This window comes from Pogoniulus pusillus, chromosome 18, assembly GCF_015220805.1.
Source record: "Pogoniulus pusillus isolate bPogPus1 chromosome 18, bPogPus1.pri, whole genome shotgun sequence".
Taxonomy (NCBI): domain Eukaryota; kingdom Metazoa; phylum Chordata; class Aves; order Piciformes; family Lybiidae; genus Pogoniulus; species Pogoniulus pusillus.
The window spans coordinates 15,850,099-15,865,668 of NC_087281.1; the positions used below are offsets into that span (position 1 = coordinate 15,850,099).

Sequence of the window (15,570 nt, forward strand, 5' to 3'; positions counted from 1 at the left end):
ATAACAAAGCATGATGCTGCTCTGAAGTGAGAGGCATCTTGAGAAACATTTGCAGACTTGAAGATCAAAAGATTCACTTAATAGGAAAAAATATATATTCCTAATTTTAGCTATCATGATCTAATAATTTTAGCTGAAACAATGGAAGCAGTACTTTCTGGAAGTGTTTGCAGGGAGGTCATTCTGCCCCTGTACTCTGCACTGGTTAGACCACACCTTGAGTACTGTGTTCAGTTCTGGGCCCCCCAGTTTAGAAGGGACATTGAGATGCTTGAGCGTGTCCAGAGCAGGGTGACGAGGCTGGTGAGAGGCCTTGAGCACAGCCCTATGAGGAGAGGCTGAGGGAGCTGGGATTGGTTAGCCTGGAGAAGAGGAGGCTCAAGGGTGACCTTATTGCTGTCTACAACTACCTGAGGGGTGGTTGTGGCCAGGAGGAGGTTGTTCTCTTCTCTCAGGTGGCCAGCACCAGAACAAGAGGACACAGCCTCAGGCTGTGCCTGGGGAGATTCAGGCTGGAGGTGAGGAGAAAGTTCTTCACTGAGAGAGTCATTGGACACTGGAATGGGCTGCCTGGGGAGGTGGTGGAGTCGCCGTCCCTGGGGCAGTTCAAGGCAGGATCGGACGTGGCACTTGGTGCCATGGTCTAGCCTTGAGCTCTGTGGTAAAGGGTTGGACTTGATGATCTGTGAGGTCTCTTCCAACCCTGATGATACTGTGATACTGTGAATATCACTTGACAGACCATATATGTGGTCAACTGAAACTGGTGTTTGAGAACATTAATCAGTATCAAAATCTGCCTCAAATTAGTCTTCTAATTCAAGTAATAAGTAGACCCTATAACAACTGAATAAAGAAGGTAGCATGTATGTAACTGAATGAATTAAGTTTGAATGATACACTGCAAAGATTTATCCATAGAACACATACAGGCACTTCTATCCTGCCTTTGTAAGGGAGCACATGAACTAAGAGTGCTTAAATATAAACAACCACTCACCCAAAATTCATCATTACTGATAGCCTTCACAGGAGGTATAAGATACCTTTTAAGGCCTTCTTCCATTCTATGAAACAATGTCATATTATACCTTCTGTGATTCTCTAGTTTAAACTTAAAGAAACCTCTACTTACACTGTACGTAGCTCTGTTTCTGCTAGTTGAGCTCAGTTCTTTTACCAACCATGTGGATCACGTGCATATAACCTTGTGATTTAACTGAAGCTAAAGTAAAAGTAGATGGACAATTTTTAAAACTATTTTAGAGAAAGAAAGGGCAGAGGAGAGTATTGCATTAGTGACTGAAAAAAAGAGAACAAAAGAATATGAGAAAGATCCAAAAAGGAAGCATGTGTGCTATGAGGGGGCGCAGTAGAATGCATTCTATCACCAGCAGCCCCTCATCATCTCTTCAGTTTATGGCCAACACTGAGAGGGATTAGTATGAGTGACTTATTTTTCTGACAAAAGAAATAAATATAAATTCAGTTTACTTAAAAGTTAGGGGGAGGTTAAATGCCTAATTCTAAAATAAGCACAGGAATAAGTAGTAATACTACATGATATGAGGAACAGTGTGGTCAGTAGGATGAAAAAGGTTATTCTTTCCCTGTACTCAACACTGGTCAGACCACATCTTGAGTACTGTGTCCAGTTCTGGGCTCCTCAATTCAAGAGAGATGTTGCAATACTGGAACGTGTCCAGAGAAGAGCAACAAAGCTGGTGAAAGGCCTGGAACACAAACCCTATGAGGAGAGGCTGAGGGAGCTGGGGGTGTTTAGTCTGGAAAATAGGAGGCTCAGGGGGGATCTCATTTCTATCTACAACTATCTGAAGTGAGGCTGTAGCCAGGTGGAGGTTGGTCTCTTCTGCCAGGCAACCAGCAATAGAACAAGGGGACACAGCCTCAAGCTGTGCTGGGGGAGGTCTAGGCTGGATGTTAGGAGGAAGCTGTTGCCAGAGAGAGTGATTGGCATTGGAATAGGCTGCCCAGGGAGGTGGAGTCGCCATCCCTGGAGGTGCTCAAGAAAAGCCTGGATGAGGCATTTAGTGCCATAGTTTAGATGACTGGAGTTTTTAACTAGAATAGAACTTTTATTTTATTCCAATACTCCAAAGACATCACTATTCCTACTAATGCTCTGCATAAAGGTCTATATCTCATGTGACACCAAGCAAAACATCTTACATCCATTTAAGTTATTTCTTGATTGTTTTTCTACATGATCCTACTAAAACAATTCCTTCTTTTTCAAATAACTTTAAAGTGTTACTTTTAGTTCAAGGAGATCATAGAATCAACCAGGTTGGAAGAGACCTCCAAGATCATCCAGTCCAACCTATCCCCCAGCCCTATCCAGTCAACTAGACCACGGCACTAAATACCTCATCCAGGCTTTTCTTGAACACCTCCAGGGACAGATTAAAGGCATTATCCAGAAAATGTAAAAGTTTAGAAACTAACAGACTTCATCTCTGCAAAAAGCTGTTTTAATACCTCTCTTGTCACAGCACCACTAGAAAATTCTTATACGACTTCAATTTTTGCTTCAGAAATGCAGTCTCAGGTATAGTTTTCCTGGGCCCTAATCTTTCTGTAGACATGCAGCTGTTCCGCTGGCAAGTGTCATGTTGTTCCTCAGTCATGAGTGTATCTCATTTCAAACCATGCTTAAGTTTGCTTCTGACAAACTAGGAAATCTGAAGCTTCCAGCAGTGAAATAATTACTTCAGTATACAGTTCTAGAAGTCATGCATACACCTCATAGTAAACCACATACACCTAACACAATGCAGTACTGTACTTTGGTTTTCTGTTGGAGTTTAAAACAAAAAAAAATTATAAGGGCTCATAAATATAAAGAAAGATGCATGAGAAAGCTATTTCATAAAACACACTTACCAAATACAACAATTTCACTCTTGAATTTTGTATTTTCACACCTCTGATATGCTCCCTTCCCCTCTCCAAAAAAAAGCAAGCAAGAAAGCTTAAACTAAAAAACACACTTAATTTTAACTTTTTTGCTACTTCATTACCCTGCCAACCCCAACAATTCATTGTAGTGGTAACAAACCTGTTTCCTCTCCACCTCATCCAGTAACACCACACTTTAGTATCTTAACATCTACAGTGGTTGCATACATTAACCTGGTTGCATACATTAAGCTGTTTGAGAAAAACTAAGTATTTCAAATATTCATTTCTATTCTGTAGTTTTTCAAAGTCAAACTATATCAAATGCAAAGTAAGAGAGACTCAAGATTACCCTGCTAAATCTAAAAGCAAATGCTGTCTGCCCCTGGAGACCAAGGTAACTGAAATGCATACAGCTGTCATATAATCCACACTCTTCCTCCTCCTCAGACAAAGCCAAATGCCACCTAATAATTAGCATATGTAAAGCAAAAGGGCTAGACTATGACATCAGTTTATCTGCTCCTTAGAAAATAGTTTTGAATTAAAAACCTGCAGCCCTTTCTAACCTTTGGAATTCTCAGAAAAGCTTGCCACTGAGAATGAAACAAGGCGGGGGTGGGGAAAAAAATCTATTTACAGATGTATTATACATTTTAAAAGGATCAGGAAGGTATCTCCCTTGTTGAAGATTTTTAAATCTTGCTTTAAGGAAAGATGGAAACAACCAGCCTCAAGAGTCAAAGTCACAGCCTTTGTGTCTTGCTTCTAAATATAAAGAGAGAAACATTCATTACTAAGAAATTAAGTAAGTATCTGTGCGTGGTGCATTGAAACCAATTGAGAAAGAGAGGCAGGTGACGTAGAAATAGGCAGCCTATCTAACCTGTCAGTCATGCAAACATAATTAGCTGTTATTACCACTAATAATAAAGAAGACTACTTTTCTACAATCTCCAAGAGACAAGTGACAAAAGGATGTCACCTACAGAAATGGCTGAACTTCTTTCTTCTAAGGAGACAGTATATATGCTTAACAGAAGTACATGAAATTGAACCTTGTGTTCCCGATCTTAATCACTTCAAACAAAAATGGTTAGAAGTTTAGTTTATGTATTTAGGAAAACTTTGTTGCAGCAGTGGACTTTGATGCTCAGCATTTGTTGCCATGAGGCCGTTGCCTTCCTGAAGCTGTCCAGAGCAGCTTGAGCCACTGGTCTTAAAGATGATCTCAAGACATTTCAAGAAGAAAATTATCCTGTATGTTTTTTTTTCCCCAAGTACGATTCCTGACCATGCACATCACTTTCTCCCATTCACTGTGAGATGAAAGAAAAAGTACAAGTGGAGCCTAAATGAAATGGAGGGACTGGGAGGATTTTGTATTCCTCTTTCTCTCCCCCCAGCCTTCCCGGGCTGCCACACATGATACAGTACACACTCCATTCAGAAGGAGCAATCTGGTGAGGCTACTAGGCTAAATGACAAAAGTGAGATGCAAAGACAAAGAAAGAACTGGGGAGGAAAAAAAATGTAACAGATAAGAACTATGAAGTGTTATTTTATAGCAAATTAGTAATTTTTAGAGGACTGACAAAGATAAATGGAGTACTTGTGAGATTTCTATTTTTGAAACTAGATGCTTCCTCATTTCCTGCCCCCTCCTCCCCCACCTTTGCAAACAGACAGGGCTCAGAGTGTGCTGGGTTAATAACCAGACCAGGTCAGTCAGCTAGAGATTATTTTAAGCTGTCTGCACTTTTTAAATAGGAATGGATGTGACAAGGCTATGCAAGAGAAGACCAAATATAACAACAGATCATCTGTATCATATTATGTATATTTCAAGACTAAACTTTACTGAAAACAGTCACTTGAGACATTCCACAGAGAAAGATATTACAGCACAACCAGGTTCACTAAAGTTAAAGCACTGATAGTCCTTTTAGACAATACAATTTGACCCTGAAAAGTGCTATAAAAGTGCTTCCAAAACCTCATTAAATCTTTCCCTCCTAATGAACTGAGCCTAAAAAAAAAGTCTGATCTGTATCACCTCGCTACCCAAGCTTACTAACCAAGGAATAAATTATCTGTGTATTTTCCCTTCAACTTGATTAAGCACAAGCTGCAAGTGACCTTGCCCTAAAGTTCAGTTGACGGAATTTATCTGTGTGTTCCAGCTGTTTTATGCTTGGAAAGCACTTATCAATTTAATCTCTTTTCCTATAAATTTTCTCTCAATCACTAAACAGATGAGATTGGAAGGAGCCACTGGACATTACAGAAACACAGAATCAGTCAGGGTTGAAAGGGACCAAAAGGATCATCTAGTTCCAACCCCCCTGCCATGCCCAGGGACACCCTACCCTAGAGCAGGCTGCCCACAGCCTCATCCAGCCTGGCCTTAAACACCTCCAGAGATGGGGCCTCAACCACCTCCACTGGCAACCCATTCCAGGTCTCACTGAATAGTAGCACAGCCTTCAGGTGTGTCATCTTTGTATCACCAACAAACTTGCTGAGAGCACTCTCTGTTCCTTCATCCAGATTGACAATGAATATGATGAACAAGACTGGATCCAGTACTGAACCCTGGGGAACATCACTTGCCACGAGCCTCTAACCAAACCCTGGACCAGTGATCATAGCACTCTGTGCTCTCTCATTCAGCCAGTTCTCAGTCCACCTCAATGTCCACTAATCTCACACTTCCTAAACTAATCTATGAGGATGCTATGGAAGACTGTCAAAAGCCTCTATTACCAGGAAACATGCTGAGAGTACACTGACTCTGCTTTTAATTCAACTGGATTTCACATTCAGCATGTTACATATCATATGATCATATCAGAATCTAGAACGAGAGGAGGTAGAAAGGACTCAACTCTGTACTCTGTCCCCTAAATCTGCCTATTACACAGAAGGAACACAAGCACAGCACTTTCTGCTATGAAACTCCAAGAGCTTCTCCTAAACAAGTTTTCAGTATTTTACTTTGCTGCTTTATTCTACAGTAGCTGTAAAATTGTGAAATCCTGAGTTGTATCACAGTGTAGCCTTAAGTCTACAAACATTTACTAGCTCTTATGTTTAATTTTATGTGCCTCTGCTACACATTTGACATTAGACTGTTCAAGGAACACTGAATGACCCACAAGCCATACTGTGGCTCTGTACTATTCTATCTCTTTTTGACAACAGGAATCTCCTCCAGCTACTTCTCCCTTTCACTTATGACCTCTCTCATCTTGCAGTGCAAGAAATCCACGTTGCTGTTTTCACATATAGATACTCACTTTTCTTTTAAGTTAGTTTTCTTCAGATTGTAAAAGACTGAAAAGTTTTTCATCTGGACCACAAGTGAGCAAGCACAATTTTCAAACTCTTACTCAAGTTTCCCACAACTATATCCAATTTATTTTTCAGTGTTTGTCATTATCAATGATACTCCATTCCTCAAACAAAAGCAGTTAGAGCACATATTCACAGTGTCTGACAATGATCAGATTACTAGATATGCTAACTGCAGAATTATTCATGTGGCAAATTTCTCTCTAGGTTATAGAACTCTTGATGAAACCATGGAGTAAAAACAGAATTAATTAATTTGACCAAAATTTTCAAGTTTCTATTGAAATACCTAACAAATGTTTGCATCTTGTTGAAAGTAAACAGTTTATCTACAAATCACCCAAATGAGCTGTTATTGAGAAGTATGCATGGACAGGAAGGCATTCATCCCTCAATAAATCATTCCCTTCGCTGTGCTGCAGGAGGCATGTCTTCATCAAATGATAGATTGTGTTCAGCCAGCATGAAGCATTTGTAAACCTGAGCCATATGCTAGAACTAGAAAACAATTCAGTTGGAGTAGATCAAGCAGTTGGCAGAATTAGGAGCTAAAGGAGGATGACAGTTGGACTGGATGATCTTAGAGGTCTTTTCCAACCAAAACAGCGCTAGGATTCTCTGACAACGTTCCGTTTGTGCCAGTTTGGGACATGATTTAGTGTGCATGGTGGTGATGGGTTCACAGGTGGATTTGATGACCTTGGAGGTCTTTTCCAACCTTCGTGATTCTATGATTCCATGACTACAACTCTTAATCCTTGTTGCAGAAAATATCAAGACTCTATGGTTTTTGAAAACTGGAGGCTCAGAATTTCCTACAAACATCCTAATTAGCCCCTACAAAGAGCACTTTTTTCCAGAGTACTATGCTAGTGTCTATTTCTGGCCACATCAGCTCTTTTCCAGAGGAAGAGCAAGCTAAGAATTTCTGAATCACTAAAATTACAATTTTATTTTTGGCTCGTTAGATGTGTAAAGCAATGTGATCATCCTTCTATATAATAACAGCTGGATAGTAAGAGTTGCCTCAAAATGACTGTAACATATATTTCAATATTAATGAGAGGCAATCTGCCAAGTTTCAGGCTTCAAAAAAGACTGAACTCCACTTGTAAGTGAATCATTTACACAGTTCAGCATACAACTTTGTTAAAATGCTTTAGATATCCTAAAGAAACTCAGTTTGTGAGATATCTTGCATCAATAAAGACACTATCACACTTGCCATTTTATTTCAGAGGTAGAGTAATTATACAAGCACACTAAAAATGCATTTGTCTCTGGTTAGAAATTATGCTTACCTTTGGCTAGAAGAATTCACAAAGGATGCCAACTTGAGATGCTTTTTTCTTTCTGATATCAGCAAAATGGAGGTACCTGCAAGTAAAAAATGATTTTGCTTTTATTTATTTATTGACTAACTTGTCCATTTACTCTATCAAGCATAAGTAAAAATTACTTAAATGAACACTTGTGCAAAATGAGAATGTACTAATTTATACATGAAAATAAAATATCAAGAACAGCTCAATGGCTTCAAAATTTAGGACAGTATAACACAGAATCAGTCAGGGTAATCATAGAATCATAGGATTAGTCAAGGTTGGAAGGGACCACAAGGACCATCTAGTTCCAACCCTGCTGCCATGCCCAGGGACACCCTATCCTAGATCAGCCTGGCCTTAAACACCTCCAGGGATGGGGCCGCAACCACTTCCCTGGGCAAATCATTCCAGGCTCTCACCACTCTCATGCTCAACAACTTCCTCCTCACATCCACTCTGAACCTACCCATCTCCAGCTTTGCTCCATTCCCCTAGTCCCCCCTGATAGCCTGAAAAGTCCCAACCACATACCATGTGTACATGTTGTAACAGAGCTGTTGGCAATACCTGGAAAAAAGCTTTGCTAGGGGAAAAGGTTATGAAGCAGTAGCTGCTGGTTCATTATGGTTGTGTTTCAAAGGTCACAATAAAGGGTTTATAGCTATTCCTAGAATCATGTTATAAAAGGCAAGTAGCTTAATGACATTTTCAGTTACAAACAGGAGATAAATTAATGAAGTTCCATAAAATATTTTGAACCAAGATAGTAGCCAGGTCATCCAAAAAGTTTGGAAACATTCTATGGAAACCTGTGAGATGACTTACAGCCAGTAAAGTACCTAAAGCTGCTACTTCTGAAACAGCACATGTCAAAGTATTTTACAGACGTCTTTCTGATCAACATACAGCAATACAGAACATAAAACTATCATGAAGCAGTAGCTTTTTGGTTTGCTATTTTATATCTGCACTAACACAGTTACAAAGGGAGTTCCTTTTAGCATGACCTCCGATAGTAAAATCCAGCCTGAGAATACACAATGTCACATTCATATTGAAAGAAAGGAAAAAGAAAGCACACAGAGCAGGAACCAATGTTATTTCCTGTATTAAACCATGACCAGAGGGATAGAAATAATACTTGTCAGTATTTTACAGCCTAGTGAACACAATGGAAAAGAACACAGAACCTCAAAATCCCAAGGTAACCACAAATCTGTAAAGGTGCCTTCCAACCCAAACTGTTCTGTGAATCACTGACATTAAACCAACCAACAAAACAACAAACACACACAAACAGCACGCAGCAAAAAACACCAAGCCCATGTAGATGGAATTCTGCCCAGTTTACTGCTAGCCTCATTTTAGGCCTTGCCAAAACTAGGCAGCCACTTAAGTATACAGTAGGGAAAAACCACCTCCTGTAGTTGTAATCTAGAGCTTGACCCAAAAAAACTTTCACCAGTGAAGCTTCTATGGGAAACCTGAACCAAAGCTAATCAATCTCAGTAGTGGCGTCGACCAGTATCACAAAATCTGCCAACAGAAGGCAAAATCTGAAAACTAAGGGCATTAAAAAGAAAAAGCTCATTCCTAACATCTGATTAACACAAATAGCAAGCACAGGTCTGACTGAAAACTGAAATGATGTAAAACACATCCAAAATCCCATTACACTGGTTCAAAATTATATGTAGACCAGCAAAACAAATTCCATACAGCATCACTAAGACTAGTTAATGCCTTAGTGAGGCACCTGCTCTAGATCACAGTATCACCAAGGTGGGAAGAGACCTCATAGATCATCAAGTCCAACCCTTTACCACAGAGCTCAAGGCTAGACCATGGCACCAAGTGCCACGTCCAGTCCTGCCTTGAACAGCCCCAGGGACGGCGACTCCACCACCTCCCCGGGCAGCCCATTCCAGTGTCCAATGACTCTCTCAGTGAAGAACTTTCTCCTCACCTCGAGCCTAAATTTCCCCTGGCATAGCTTGAGGCTGTGTCCTCTCATTCTGGTGCTGGCCACCTGAGAGAAGAGAGCAACCTCCTCCTGGCCACAACCACCCTTCAGGTAGTTGTAGACAGCAATAAGGTCACCCCTGAGCCTCCTCTTCTCCAGGCTAACCAATCCCAGCTCCCTCAGCCTCTCCTCATAGGGCTGTGCTCAAGGCCTCTCACCAGCCATGTCGCCCTGCTCTGGACACGCTCAAGCATCTCAATGTCCCTCCTCAACATTTGCTTCTTCAAGACTCCACACACTTTTAGAAAGATACCTTATGCCTTTGTCTACACTTAAAGTCACATTCATGACTGCTGTAGCTCTTTTGGTAACACTACCAAGAATGAATAAATTTTAAAATTACAGAGAGAAAGCAAAAGAGCAGACAGAGACTTGTGGCCTACCAGAACACAAAACTAAATGCAGGCAGCAAAGGTATCATTCTATTTCTTCTACAAGGACAAAAAGAGGGCACATGCTCTCCTCATGAAGGCATGCCAGGAGATAGGCCACTCAGTTAACATTTACACTGTGCTAGTTTGAAGCTAGCTAGCGTTGTTTTGGTGAGAAGAACTAGATTACAGGCTGTGAAAGGGAAACAGTGCTGATGTCTGCTTCCCTCATAGGCTTGCCGAGATGTGCAAGAACGAGAATATAAACATAGATAAGGCACTTCTGCTGGGGAGCTCCGAGCTGCATCTCTCTCTCTAACCTCACCCTCCATTTCTGTGATTAATCCACTTTGCTTCCTAGCCTCCTGGCCGAACCTCCATTCTTCCCTGGGACTGGGCTAAGGTTGAGAGGGGTAGGGGGAAGGTGAAGGGATGGTTGGGAGCCCCTCCTGGGGACTCAGGTTTCTGGGAGGGCTGTTGTGTTTCTGTATTACCTTCTACCTTGTACATTTCTGTATGTAACTGTATATACTGTAACTATCTGCTTGTATATTGTGCTAGCTGTAAATCTGAAGCTTCATTCAATTTCCAGAGCTGGCTGAGTCTAGTCTGGGTGATGTCCAAAGTTGGGGAGGGAGGGAACACCCAAACCATCACATACGCACACATGCACACACTCCAGTCTTATTTGCCAAATCAGAATGGCATCAGGATTTCCGTGTAAGGAACTGGATTTGTCACATAGTGGGCAAAAATAAGATAAAATAACAATAAAATAAAATAAAATAATTTCTGTAAAAGGAAGCCCTGCTGATAAGGCTTTTTGCACTTAAACACTGCTTTTTTAAAGTGAATTTCCAGTATCTATTAAGCAAACGAGATTTTTTACTTTCTTCATTTCCATTCTTGCTACTGCCTTTTGTCACTATTCAAGGGTTAACTACTTTTAATATATCAAGCAAAAAAAGATGACAAAAACTGCTACAATGAAGTTTCCATTTTCAAGTGCAACTACAGTAAAAGAACTGCAGATAAAATATAGATATATCTAATGACAAGTAATATTGTATGAACATTTTTCTCTACCTTGCTAGGTTTTATTGGCATAGCTATTGTCTGTCCTATCAGCTTATATATATATATACACACACCTGAGGTTTCAAGAAAGCCAGATTATTTTATAATGCTTAAGCAGAATTTAGATTTAAGTACCTAATCATAATTCTTACTCATTATAAAGGCTCTTGATGGTATTACAAAAGATAAATCAAATTCAAACAGCTATTCACAGAAATTCATTTTCTAACACAGGCAAGAATAAGATAGGCTGACTTACACCAGAATTACAGTTAATATATTTCACAGGTGAAGCAGAACTTGGAAAATATGTACACTCTGTACCCACTTAAAACCACTACTTTCAGAGTGAGGAAAAAAAAGGCATCTCTAACAAAGACAACTGTATTTCAGAGACACACAAGTGGAAAACAACTGCACAAATGTAACTTGAATCAGTAATCAGAAGTATCAAAAGTGATTGGTTTTAACTAAAAGCCACATTCCATGAGCTCTTAGCTTTTATTCTAAAGTATAACGGACAAAGTTCTGCCAACAACCACAGGTTACATATACAACATGGGACTAATCCAACGCATTCCATACCCTAACTTTTGCTTTGATTTCAGCAGCTAATGGGGACATCTAGCACTGCTCAGGGCCAAGACTGAAATGATATATTTGTTTTGCTGTTTACTTCCCCTCCAAACTCAATTTAACTGCCTATCACTTCCAATATTCCCAACACAATAGGCTGATCTCTGTAAAGGCACTTTTCCTTCCTTTCATACAGAAAATATCCTGTAAACAGCCTATTTCCCACTCTCTAAGTGACTCCTTTTGTTTATAGGAAGGAAAGGCAACAGAACTCTTGCCATGAATCTGTGAAGTTCTACTTCACTTCTAACTGTGCAGGTGTTTCATATGTGAAATCTACTGTAATTCTTTATTTCAGAGATAAAATATGCTACTTTTGAAATTCAAACTGAAAATGTTAAGGAGGTAGCAGCACACTTTAGTGTGACCAAAAAAAAAAAACAATAAACAAGCCATAAACCAAGATCAACAGCATAGGTTTTTTTGCCCTTTGCTCTGTACAATGAGATACAGAAAAACAAACAGGCACCAAGATTTAGAAAGTGAAATGTAATAAAAGCCTATGCTTTTAGACATCAGATCTAAAACAGATCTGACATCTAAAAGATATCATAACAGATGTCACTGATCAGGCATTGATTTGGTTTGTATTCATTCCAGTTCTCTCCCAACTCCACCCTCTGTCTTTTCCTTTACCATGCAGTTCCTGCTGCAAAACAATCAAATTGTTTTTCAAGGCCTTGAATGTAAGCTATGCAATGCAGTATCTTTCCTTTAAAACTTGTTAAATCCTTGGCTTTGGACACAATTCTTCTATGTATTGACTACTGAATTGGGCACAATTAATTACATGGCAGAGGTAATTTGAAATGCAGTATCTGTTCAGCTTTTCTCTGCCTAAGTCTGATTGACTGCTGAGAAGAATTGTGGAACCCACTGAGCAACTTGCAACTTCGGATGATCCCTCCTCTGATAACAATAACACTTGTTAACATGTACATTGGATAGTGCAATCTACACTATTGGATCACTCTAGGCAGCAGTGTAAATAAGTCTACCCTTAGGTCACCCTACTTTTCTTATACACACTCAAATGATACATTTATCCTGAAGATGAAAAAAGAAGAGAGAAGTTCCATCACATTTTGAGTATCATCTTCAGTAACGAATATTCTCCATTCTAAAAGCAGGAAATGGAAATAGAGACAGCTATAGGATATGTGGATTACACCAAACTACTTTGTAAGAGACAAACCCAACACCCCACACTATCATTTCTCTAGATGTCTTTTTACTTACAATGCATTAGTAATAAATATGGAATGCAATTACTTTTAGGAAAAGGTAATGAACAATGAGTTACATCTTTATCATTTCTATTTTCAACATGCTGCTTCATACATTGCCCTTCATCTCTATAACATGAACATCACCTTCACTCCCATCTTTTATCTTTCTTCTAAGGAATGATGTTTAGCTTTAGGTATTTTTTTCCCCATTGCAACATGTCATTTTGATCACACAGCAGAGGCATGTAATAATCAAGACCACAAAGACAGCATGACACATACCAGTTTTGGCACCACAAAATATCCCAACTGGACCATAAAGATTATAGAAAACACAGTAGATTATAATAGAGTTTAGTACAGACACTTTCAGATCCATTCTGTATTTGCTGCTTCTCTGTCCTCTGACAGGAATGCTCAGCATTTTGTGCTCACATTCATTGTTTTTTTCCACTTTGTACTGTCATAGAATGGTCTGGGCTTGAAAGTACCTCTAGAGGTCCTCTAGTAGAGCCCCCCTGCAGTCAGCAGGGACATCCTTGCTAGACCAAGTCACCCAGGGCCCCATCAAGCCCCACCTTCAATGTCTCCAGGGAAGGGGCCTCAACCATCTCCCTTAGCAACCTGTTCTAGTGCTCCACCACTCTCATAGTAAAGAACTTGTTCCTAACATCCAATCTAAATCTGCTCTTCTCAAATCTGTACCCATTGCCCCTTATACTGCCACTGCAGGCCTTTGCAAACAGCTTCTCTCCAACCTTCAGGTACTGGAAGGCTGCTATTAGGTGCCCCTGGAGCCTCCTCCTCTCCAGGATGAACAATCTCAGCTCCCTCAGCCTATCTTTGTAGCAGAGGTTCTCCAACCCCCTGATTATTTTCATGGCCCTCCTCTGGATCTGCTCCATCAGATCCACATCCCTCCTATACTGAGGGCCCCAGACCTAGACATAGTACTCCAGGTGAGATCTCACCAGAGCAAAGTGGTAAAATCACCTCTCTGGCTCTGCTGGCCACTCCTTTCAATGCAGCCTAGGGTATGTCCAGCTTCTTGTCCACCAGCACCCCCAAGTCCCTTTCCACAGGGCTCCTCTCTAACACCTCATCTCCCAGCCTGTGCTGATAGTAAGGATTGTTCTGTCTCAGGTGCAGGACCCTGCACTTGCTCTTGTTGAACTTCAAAAGGTTCACCTGGGCCCACCTCTCCAGCCTGTCCACCTCCCTCTGGTGTGTCAACACCGCTACACAGTTTGGTGTCATCTGCAAACTTGCTGATGGTGTCCTTGATCCCACTGCCTATGTCATTGATAAAAAATATTAAGTAGCAAAGGTCCCAGCACAGACCCCTGAGGGACATCACTTGTCACTGATCTCCACCTGGACTTCAAGCCATTGAGCTCCACTCTCTGGCTGTGACCATCCAGCCAACTTCTTACCCACTGAACGGTCCACCCATCAAATCCACATCTCTTTGGTGAGCAGGATGTTGCAGGGGACTGTGTCAAAGGCCTTGCACAAGTCCAGATAGATCACATCTGTAGGGTGTCCCTTATCTAAGGACTTAACCACTTAATCACAGAAAGCCACTAGGTTAGTCAGGCAGGACCTGTCCCTAGTAAAGCCATGCTGACTGTCATGAATCACATCTCTGTCCTCCAAGTGCCTCAGTATGGCATTCAGGAGGATCTGTTCCATGACCTTTCCAGGCACGGAGGTGATGCTGACAGGTCAGTAGGTTCCAGGGTCCTCCTTTCTACCCTTTTTAAAGATTAGTATAACAGTTCCTTTCTTCTGGTCCCCAGGGATTTCATCTGACTGCCAGGACTTTACAAATATCGTGGAGAATGGTTTGGCAAGTACATCAGTGAGTTTCTTCAGGACTCTGGGATATATTTCATCAGGTCCCATGCCAGACTCCAACACAGGATTTAAGAGGTAAACTGCTTAAATGTGAGTGGCTTGGTATAACCACAGCAAAGATGGATGCCACATCCCACAAGTAAAGAGATATGACTCTTATGTATTTTAGGAGTACAGTGATACCTGCAGTGCATTTGATGCCACCTAACACAAAAAGAAACCCTGTGAAAGCATAAATGCTGAAAATATATGTGACAAAGATGAGTTACCAAACTTGTAACTGAAGTTACTACACAAGACAGAATCATCGATGGTCTCCACAGAAAAGCAGATTATATAAAGTATTTTAAATGGAGGGAAAAAATAAAATCAATTACTTGCCAGATGATTACACAGTAACTGACAATTTCCAATTCAAGAGCAATGCAACAATTGACTCAGGAAAACTGCTAAAAGCAGCAACCATTTGAAAATTATTCACAGACCATAAAGCAGGCATAAACAAACTTAAGTAAATTTCAGTTTGTGAACATTATTGACAGAATATGATGTGCATTTTTTATATTGCTCCAGTAGGTCTGCTTAATACCTTATTTATAGAATAGTAACTCCAATTATACAAAACTTCCAGTTTAAATTGCTAAACTCATTATTCTTGCAGATGGAACATCAACAACTAACCTCTAACACAGAACAGTTCATGCGGTTCTGAATGAGAAACACAGTCTCTTTCAGACATGTCTGCCTTTCAATCAAACTAGAAGCATCCCAAAGGCACT

General features: G+C 40.4%; 1 protein-coding gene across 6 annotated transcripts in view; it reads right to left on the reverse strand.

Annotated features, from left to right (window-relative positions):
- The window catches only part of SIPA1L2 (signal induced proliferation associated 1 like 2), a 128,214-nt gene that overhangs the window by 92,138 nt on the left and 20,506 nt on the right, over nucleotides 1–15,570 (reverse strand). For 5 of the 6 annotated variants that reach the window (XM_064158541.1, XM_064158540.1, XM_064158539.1 and 2 more), the window contains exon 2: nucleotides 7,575–7,650. The gene's annotated coding sequence lies outside the window, so the exon portion shown is untranslated. Of the gene's footprint in view, nucleotides 1–7,574; nucleotides 7,673–15,570 lie in introns of all 6 variants that reach the window. The other variant, XM_064158537.1, reaches the window with a different exon arrangement.